Source organism: Salvelinus fontinalis, chromosome 32, assembly GCF_029448725.1.
Source record: "Salvelinus fontinalis isolate EN_2023a chromosome 32, ASM2944872v1, whole genome shotgun sequence".
Lineage (NCBI taxonomy): Eukaryota > Metazoa > Chordata > Actinopteri > Salmoniformes > Salmonidae > Salvelinus > Salvelinus fontinalis.
This window is the reverse complement of record NC_074696.1, coordinates 45,084,630-45,094,812: the sequence shown is the minus strand read 5'-3', so window position 1 is coordinate 45,094,812 and position 10,183 is coordinate 45,084,630. Positions and strand designations below refer to the sequence as shown.

General features: G+C 43.5%; 1 long non-coding RNA gene across 1 annotated transcript; it reads right to left on the bottom strand.

The window, feature by feature from the left end:
* Positions 1-426: 426 nt before the first annotated feature.
* Positions 427-8,188, bottom strand: LOC129831464 (uncharacterized). The gene is made up of 2 exons (XR_008755725.1): positions 7,145-8,188; positions 427-6,750 (listed from the first exon to the last, which is right to left on the bottom strand). It is a non-coding gene; the product is annotated as an uncharacterized LOC129831464 (long non-coding RNA).
* Positions 8,189-10,183: the final 1,995 nt, after the last annotated feature.

Here is a 10,183-nt window from a genome sequence, read left to right as displayed (position 1 = left end):
TCATATTTCGATAAAAGCGGGCTGCATTGAACCTTAAATCAATTTAGAGTAATGGAAAAAGTTACATTTTCATGAAGTGTAAATGTGTTTTTTAACTAAAGCTGTACACAAACACACACATGCAAGCGTGTATACACACACACACACACACACACACACACACACACACACACACACACACACACACACACACACACACACACACACACACACACACACACACACACACACACACACACACACACTAATTCCTGGACTCAACTTTTGAGCCTAGTTGGAATGTAACAATGACAAATACAGGCAATAGTCCAAAGAATGCTGTGACATACAGTTGAAAATTAGCATCATTAATTAGCACCACAGTGTGGCTATGGGGGCAAGAAGAAGGGGCTAAATGTTTAACAATTTACAGCGAATGTTCATACGTAAGTCAAACAGTTTTATTGCAATTTAGCAAGCAGATATTTTATACATCATGACCTAATCTTTCATTTTAAAAGAAACAGCCCATTGTTTGTAATTCAACTCATGAACTCAGCAAACAGGGAGAGGACACACAAATCTTAGCACCATCTCTCCATAGTAGAGTGAGCCATTTTGCACCTGATTTGCATCATGGGGGAGTACTGCCATCTAGCGAGAATGTCTAAACTGTGTGAAATTAAACAGGTACCTATGGTGTGGCATGGTTTATTTGATCAAAAGAGACTATATTAATTAACTTTTCACAATAAATATTTGCATTGATACAGTTGTATAGGTTTAATTCTAAATATTGAATCCAATAACATCAATTTAAGAAGTGGGTGTCTAAACACAATTTACAGTAAGACAAACAATTCAAACAAATACAGTAGATGTAGGCCGTAATTCAGTCAAGCTCATTTGTATGCTATTAAGTATTTCTTGAAGATGAAATATGATCTTTACAGAGCTCTCTTCCTCGAAAAATCACCATTCTTCTTCTCCCAGTCCCCTCAGCCCCCCTCAGACTTTTCAAAGGACCCATGAATGAATCCCAAAAAGCATCCTATTCCCTATAGTGCTAGTGCACAACTTTTGACCATGGCCAATACGACTCTGGTCAAATGTAGTGCACTATGTACGAAATAGGATGCCATTTGGGATGTACCCTCAGTTTGTTGTTCAGCTCTGACAAGCTGTTCATCACAACTCTGAGAGAGACAGTGAAAAGATGAGTGATAACATCATTCAGGTTTGTGAAAGGATTGTGTTTCACTGACAAACCCTTGTTAGAGGCCTCATCCAATTTGCTTCAGCTTTGAGATGGCTTCGGAAAGGAGAAAAATGGCATCCCCGGGGTGAGACAGGAAAGATGCATAGCTTTGTTCCCACCAATTCTGCCCCAGTGCTAGCCAAAAATGAAGTGGCCTGAGTTGGAGTGAAACCCCCAGACGTTCTCTGATCTCTGCCGGGAAAAGAGACGTGATCTAGACTCAGAGTCACAGTTCATTTCATTTTTCACATTCGATGAGATCTCAGCTGATTAAATTGAACAACCATTAGTAAGCACAGGCGAATAAAGCACTCTTGACTGCTAATTAACAGAAATCCCATACTTTGTCAGCAGTTTTGAATGAATCGGCCCAGAGCAAGAATGACAGTTTGTGGAATGGTTATGTTCATATTTGTATGAACATAACAAGATTCAACACCTGAGACATAAACTGAACAAGTTCCACAGACATGTGACTAAAAGAAAGGGAATAATGTGTCCGTGAACAAAGGTGGGATCAAAAGTAACAGTCAGTATCTGGTGTGGCCACCAGCTGCATTAAGTACTGCAGTGCATCTCCTCCTCATGGACTGCCCCAGATTTGCCAGTTCTTGCTGTGAGATGTTACCCCACTCTTCCACCAATTCTTCCACCAAGTAAGTTCCCAGACATTTCTGGGGGGAATGGCCCTAGCCCTCACCCTCCGATCCAACAGTTCCCAGACATTCTCAATTGGATTGAGATTCGGGATCTTCGCTGGCCATGCAGGAAATCACGCACAGAACGAGCAGTATGGCTGGTGGCATTGTCATGCTGGAGGGTCATGTCAGGATGAGCCTGCAGGAAGGGGGATGAGGGAGGAGGATGTCTTCCAATGCACAGCATTGACATTGCCTGCAAGGACAACAAACTTAGTCCGATGATGCTGTGACACATTGCCCCAGATCATGACAGACCCTCCACCTCCAAATCGATCCCGCTCCAGAGTACAGGCCTCGGTGTAACGCTCATTCCTTCGACGATAAACGCAAATCCGACCATCAGCCCTGGTGAGACAAAACTGTGTCTCGCCCGCGAAGAGCAGTTTTTCCCAGCCCCGTCTGGTCCAGCGACGGTGGTTTTGTGCCCATAGGCAACGTTGTTACCGGTGATGTCTGGTGAGGACCTGCCTTACAACAGGCCTACAAGCCCTCAGTCCATTCTCTCTCAGCCTATTGCGGACAGTCTGAGCACTGATAGAGGGATTGTGTGTTCCTGGTGTAACTTGGGCAGTTGTTGTTGCCATCCTGTACCTGTCCCGCAGGTGTGATGTTCAGATGTACGGATCCTGTGCAGGTGTTGTTACATGTGGTCTGCCACTTTGAGGACGATCCTCTGTCCGTCCTGTCTCCCCATAGCGCTGTCTTGGGCATCTCACAGTACAGACATTGCAATTTATTGCCCTGGCTACATCTGCAGGGCAATATTGCCTCTGCCTCCTTGCAGCATGCCTAAGGCACGTTCCCGCAAATGAGCAGGGACCCTGGGCATCTTTCTTTTGGTGTTTTTCAGAGTCAGGAGAAAGTCCTCTTTACTGTCCTAAGTTTTCCTAACTGTGACCTTAATTGCCTACCGTCTGTAAGCTGTTAGTGCCTTAACGACCGTTCCACAGGTGCATGTTAATTAATTGTTTATGGTTCATTGAACAAGCATGGGAAACCATGTTTAAACCCTTTACAAGGAAGATCTGGGAAGTTATTTGGATTTGTATGAATTATCTTTGAAAGACAGGGTCCTGAAAAGGGGACATTTCTTTCTTTGCTGAGTTTATATATCACAAACATCAATAGGAAATAATGAATATTTACACAGAATATATACAGTTGAAGTCGGAAGTTTACATACACTTAGGTTGGAGTCATTAAAATTCGTTTTTCCACCTCTCCACAAATTTCTTGTAAACAAACTATAGTTTTGCCAAGTCGGTTAGGATATCTACTTTATGCATGACACAAGTGGGACCACGTAGCCATCATTCCGCTCAAGAAAGAGATGCGTTCTGTCTCCTAGAGATGGACGTACTTTGGTGCGAAAAGTGCAAATCAATCCCAGAACAACAGTAAAGGACTGGAGGAATCAGGTACAAAAGTATCTATATCCACAGTAAAACGAGTCCTATGTCGACAAAACCTGAAAGGCCGCTCAGCAAGGAAGAAGCCACTGCTCCAAAATCACCATAAAAATGCTAGACTACGGTTTGCAACTGCTCTAGGGACTAATATCATACTTTTTGGAGAAATGTCCTCTGGTCTGATGAAACAAAAATAGAACTGTTTGGCCATAATGAACATTGTTATAGTTGGAGGTAAAAGGGGGAGGCTTGCAAGCTGAAGAACACCATCCCAACCGTGAAGCACGGGGGTGGCAGCATCATGTTGTGGGGGTGCTTCACTGCAGGAGGGACTGGTGCACTTCACAAAATAGATGGCATCATGAGGGAGGAAAATGATGTGGATATATTGAAGCAACATCTCAAGACATCAGTCAGGGTCTTCCAGTTGCAAATGGGTCTTCCAAATGGAAAATTAACCCAAGCATACTTCCAACGTTGTGGCAAAATGGCTTAATGACAACAAAGTCAAGGTATTGGTGTGGCCATCACAAAGCTCTGACCTCAATCCTATAGAAAATGTGTGGGCAGAACTGAAAAGCGTGTGCGAGCAAGAAGGCCTACAAACCTGATTCAGTTACACCAGCTCTGTCAGGAGGAATGGGCCAAAATTCACCCAACTTATTGTGGGAAGCTTGTGGAAGGCTACCCGAAATGTTTGACCGAAGTTAAACAATTTAAAGGCAATGCTACCAAATACTAATTGAGTGTATGTAAACTTCTGACCCACTGGGAATGTGATGAAAGAAATAAAAGCTGAAATTAATAATTCTCTCCACTATTATTCTGACATTTCACATTCTGAAAATAAAGTGGTGATCCCAACTGACCTAAGAGAGGGAATTTAATCCACTAGGATTAAATGTCAGGAATTGTGAAAAACTGACTTTAAATGTATTTGGCTAAGGTGTATGTAAACTTCCAACTTCAACTGTATAAGTTAATTATTCATGACTGGAGCTGGGAACACATCAGGTGGCTTCCACAACATGTGAACAATATCAGAAAAAAATGGGATTGATAGATTTAACAACTAGAAATGGGCAGATGTTTTAATAAGTGGTGCCAGGTGTGCTCAAGGGACGTTTCCTAGTGTCCTGAAACCTCTCCAAAGTGGAATATGTATGGAAATTAGACAATTCCAGTGCTATTACATATTTTTAATGCCTAAATGCTATTTGTTCAGTATAAAAACAATTTCTACCATATCAACCTTACTCAAACATTGTGGTGGTGTTATGGGGTATCCAGGGTACATTCAAGTGTCCTTTCAACCTCTCCAAAGTGTCTGCATGTGGTAATTGCACTGTTTTTGCACACTGGATGTGCCTAAAAGTTATTTTAAAAAGTTACAACATTTCTACAACACCAACCTCTCTCAAACATTGTGCTGGTGTCAGGGGACATACAGGGGAAATCCAAGTGTTTTGGTCCCACATACAAATGAACTGTTTACACAAATAATATAAAAGCAACATATACTGTATAGTACCAATCCAAATGTTGGTACTTTTTTGAGGTTACTACATGATTCCATATGTGTTAATTCATAGTTTTGATGTCTTCACTATTCTTTTACAATGTAGAAAATAGTAAAAAATAAAGAAAAACCATTGAATGAGTAGATGCATGTCGTGACAGTCTTTGAAGCAGTCCCTCTCTGCCAGGAAACAAAAAGCGAACTGGCATTTCGGACAGAAGATGTGGCCTTTTTCCCCCCTGTGTTTTGTGCAATGCTTGCAGTTCTTCCTTTTGTCTTTTGGTATATGTGTTGGATAGTTGCTCTCTCCTTGAGTGGGGGGTCTTGTGATGGTTGTGAGGTTGCTTTGGGCACGAAATTCAGCCACTTCCAACACCAGCTGCTCTCGGAAGGCCAACTGGGAGAGAGGCGTTTGACCTTTTGCTTTGGCCATCTGCTTGTGGAGAATGAAAGCATTTACTGTAGCAATGTCCACAAAGTGGTAAAGTCTTATACCACTTCCTGATCTTGTGGTAGACCTGGTAGTAACCTATCAGAGCATCAGATACGTCGACACCCCCAATGATGGCATTATAGTCCTTCACAGAAACTGGAATGGGGACATTCTTCTTCACCCATGCCCCATTGGCATTTTTCACCCTCCTTGAGACATGGTCATTATTGAATGCCTTATGTTGTGTGGTGAGCATGGTTACATGAGTCCTTCCATTTTCCAAAAAGCAGCTTGTTAGCCCTGATCCAATGTATGGTCCCTCTCTCCGCTCTTTGTCATGTCGTTTACCTTGGTCTTGGGGAAACCGATTCTGTTAGGATGAATGGTACCACAAGCGTCTATTTTAATTTTCAAGAGGTCTAAAAAAGGTAATAAAGTTGTCCAGAGCTTGCACCCACTGCCAAATAAGGGGAAGTCCATCAGCTACATGACAGAGTCCTAACGAAGGCCCTTTCCAGAGGGAGTGATTGCCTTGCCTTCATAGATGAAAAAGTTCCACGTGTAGGCAGTGGTTGAATCAGCTAATACAAAGAGCTTGTAGCCCCATTTGGTCGGCTTATTTTTCATATATTGCTTCAAGCCAATTCGAGCGTTTGAGGAAACCATGCGCTCATCTATGATAAAGGGGCTTGACTCTTGCAAGACAATTGTCCCCTTATGGTCATTCTCCTGATCCTTTTGTGGGTCACTCATGTGAAGAGTACGTTTGATGGCCAAGAATCGGTTTTCACTCATGATGGAAGTGGGGAACTCGAACCGATGACATGCTCAACTAGTATTGATACCTTTACCAGTCCCATGTAAATCAACAAGGAAATAGGAAATATGTTTGCGCATGTCACCCATGGTGGCAGGTTTCCAGGACATCTTCCTTCCCCCCCTGCAGCTTCTTTTCCCCATGCTTGTTGGTATTACTAGTTAGTGTTCCCAGTACAGAGGTGATAATGTATACAGTAGCTGAAACAGCTGTAAGGGGGTGTATGTTTCATCAGTAACCAACTGTGGGCCTTCAGGACAGTTGGGTTTAAATCTAAATTGTTCTGGCTCCTCATCATCTTCAAGGACCGTATGCCACTTGTCCTCAGTTTCATCTCCCCCTGTTGTGCTGTTTCCACTGCCTCTCCCTCTTCTCTGTTGAGGCCTACATCTCCTCCATGCCATGCCCCCGCACCTCCAGATGAACTTGCAGAGAGGGGACTGGTGTCAGGGCCTGCAGTGGGGGTGGTTGAAGAGGAGTGTAGTGTTTGTGGAGTAGTGGATGTAGAAGCATCAGACAGGGTGATTGAAACTGCATTGGGGAGGAGGGGGGGTGAAGACCTTGACCGGCAGGTGCACTTGCTGGGAGGGGTGGCTCGCAAACGTCATCCTCCAAATCCTCTGCATCCTCCAATCTGTGGTGAAAAAAAATAAAGGGATATATTGTTGTAAGACACAGAATTACAGTTGACAAAATATACAATGACATTTCTGTAAAAATAAGTAAAATAAGTAAAAATACCACGCTTAAACTTTATCTGTACAGTGACTCACACAGGTGTGAAGTACACACACGGCCATGAGAGTTTAGTTGCCTCTCCGAAGTTACAAGGATGAAACTTAGAACAGCAAAACAGTGAACTAATATGAAGCATAGACAATAACTACTTTGGAATTATATAACATTGAAATGAGTTTTTACATAGGCCTATGTAAATTAAATCCAAAGCACAAATAGCAGACAGCTTACAGAAAACAAAACACATCTAGTAACTTAGGTATATAAAATCATGAAACAAATGTACTTACCGATCTAAAAGTGGATCCAATCCTTCTAGAAAGCAATCGTGGTCGGCCCAGTCAAAATCCTTGTTGTCCAACTCGCTCCACTTGATCTGAGTCCGACTCCAGTATTTAATTTCATGCTTCTGTCACTATACTTATTCATAGCTGCCTTCGTTTTAGGTTCCTGTTCGATATTCTTAGTTTTTTTCCCCTGCTTGAGAAGCCATATTTTATGCTAAAGCGATGAAATCTGTTTAATGCAGGGTGCTCGGTGTGTCTCGTCTCTGAGCCAGGTAGCAATAGTTCGCATTACGCATAAAATGTTCTAGACCTTGCTTTGTCCCACCCAGGTCAACTGCGTATCCCTTGAAAGCTTATCTCAATGGCTACAAGACTGTCAAGGTGCCATAGTAGCCTTCTCTTGTGTAGCAGATGCCTACAGCGCATAAGCAGGCGACATCATATTTTTGATGTGCTAAGATATAGTCACTTGGTGGACATTCGATGTTGCCATTACGTCATACATCATCAAATAACATGGCATTAGGCTAAATGTGTTCTTACCAACCAAAGGATTCAATTGATATCCCCCATGTTAGTTATAGCTCAAACACAGACCAAATCGAAGCTGGCCTTGTGTGGTGATCAATAACGGTCGGTCACAGGCAGACGAGTCCTGGCTTTCTGTGTGTATAAACATATTCCGTGTTTATTTTGTTTAAGCTTCACAACACTAACTGGAATGTAGGTAGCAGCCATCTTGAGATGAGGTCATCGGCTCGGCCTGCCTTTATAAATTAATATGCCCATATATGGTAGTAAGTCACAAGATTTGAAGGCACCGAACAATACCCAAGATATTCAGCTTTCCGCAGATACCCTGCTTTTGCAGATAGAGGCTACCGTTCTCATACCAGACTGAATTCATCTGGCCCAGTCCGTTCGTCGACACGGCGCCCGCCGTACCACCACGACTGGTCCGCAGACGTAATTCCATTAGCTGTGCCTTCAACTGGCCTTTTCCGGACGATGGGGCAGAAGATTCTACTTACCCCGGACTGCTAACTTTAAACGCCGTGTCTCCCGCGTGCTAGCGTAGTAACGACTACCTCGCGGCTTCCCTCTTTCATCTATTGCTGTACACTGGACCCTATGATCACTTGGCTACATAGCTGATGCCTGCTGGACTGTTCATTTATCACGGTACTCCACTTTGTTTACCTTTGTTTATCTGTCGGCCCTAGCCCTGAACTCAGGCCCTGTGTGTAGTTAACCGACCCTCTCTGCCCATGCATTGCCATTTTACCTGTTGTTGACTTAGCTGATTAGCTGTTGTTGTCTTACCCGTTGTTGACTTAGCTAGCTCTCCCAATCAACACCTGTGATTGCTTTATGCCTCGCTTTTTGTCTCTCAAATGTCAATATGCCTTGTATACCGTTGTTTAGGATAATTATCATTGTTTTAGTTTACTGCGGAGCCCCTAGTCCCACTGTACATGCCTTAGATAGCTCCTTTGTCCCACCTCCCACATGCGGTGACCGCACCCAGTATTACCAGCATGTCCAGAGATGCAACCTCTCTCATCATCACTCAGTGCCTGGGCTTACCTCCACTGTACCCGCACCCTACCAAATCAAATCAAATCAAATTGTATTTGTCACATACACATGGTTAGCAGATGTTAATGCGAGTGTAGCGAAATGCTTGTGCTTCTAGTTCCGACAATGCAGTAATAACCAACGAGTAATCTAACCTAACAATTCCACAACTACTACCGTATACACACAAGTGTAAAGGGATAAAGAATATGTACATAAAGATATATGAATGAGTGATGGTACAGAACGGCATAGGCAAGATGCAGTAGATGGTATAGAGTACAGTATATACATATGAGATGAGTAATGTAGGGTATATAAACATAACGTGGCTAGTGATACATGTATTACATAAAGATGGCAAGATGCAGTAGATGATATAGAGTACAGTATATACATATACATATGAGATGAGTAATGTAGGGTATGTAAACATTATATTAAGTGGCATTGTTTAAAGTGGCTAGTGATACATTTTTACATAATTTCCATCAATTCCCATTATTAAAGTGGCTGGAGTTGAGTCAGTATGTTGGCTGCGGCCACTAAATGTTAGTGGTGGCTGTTTAACTGTCTGATGGCCTTGAGATAGAAGCTGTTTTTCAGTCTCTCGGTCCCTGCTTTGATGCACCTGTACTGACCTCGCCTGCTGGATGATAGCGGGGTGAACAGGCAGTGGCTCGGGTGGTTGTTGTCCTTGATGATCTTTATGGCCTTCCTGTGACATCGGGTGGTGTAGGTGTCCTGGAGGGCAGGTAGTTTGCCCCCGGTGATGCGTTGTGCAGACCTCACTACCCTCTGGAGAGCCTTACGGTTGTGGGTGGAGCAGTTGCCGTACCAGGCGGTGATACAGCCCGACAGGATGCTCTCGATTGTGCATCTGTAAAAGTTGGTGAGTGCTTTTGGTGACTAGCCGAATTTCTTCAGCCTCCTGAGGTTGAAGAGGCGCTGCTGCGCCTTCTTCACAACGCTGTCTGTGTGGGTGGACCAATTCTCGCCAATGTCAATACTCGCCAATGTCCAGTCTCTTGACACCCCGCCATACCCCTGTCTGCACATTATGCCCTGAATCTATTCTACTATGCCCAGAAATCTGCTCCTTTTATTCTCTGTCCCCAACGCACTAGACGACCAGTTTTGCTAGATTTAGCCGTACCCTCATCCATCCTCTGTTCCTCGGGCGATGTGGAGGCTAATACAGGCCCTGCGTGTCCCCAGGCACTATTATTTGTTGACTTCTGTAATCGAAAAGCCTTGTTTCATGCATGTTAACATCAGAAGCCTCCTCCCTAAGTTTGTTTTACTCACTACTTTAGCACACTCCGCCAACCCTGATGTCCTTGCCGTGTCTGAATCCTGGCTGAGGAAGGCCAACAAAAATTCTGAGATTTCCATACCCAACTACAACATTTTCCATCAAGATAGAACTGCCAAAGGGGGAGGAGTTACAATCTACTGCAGAGA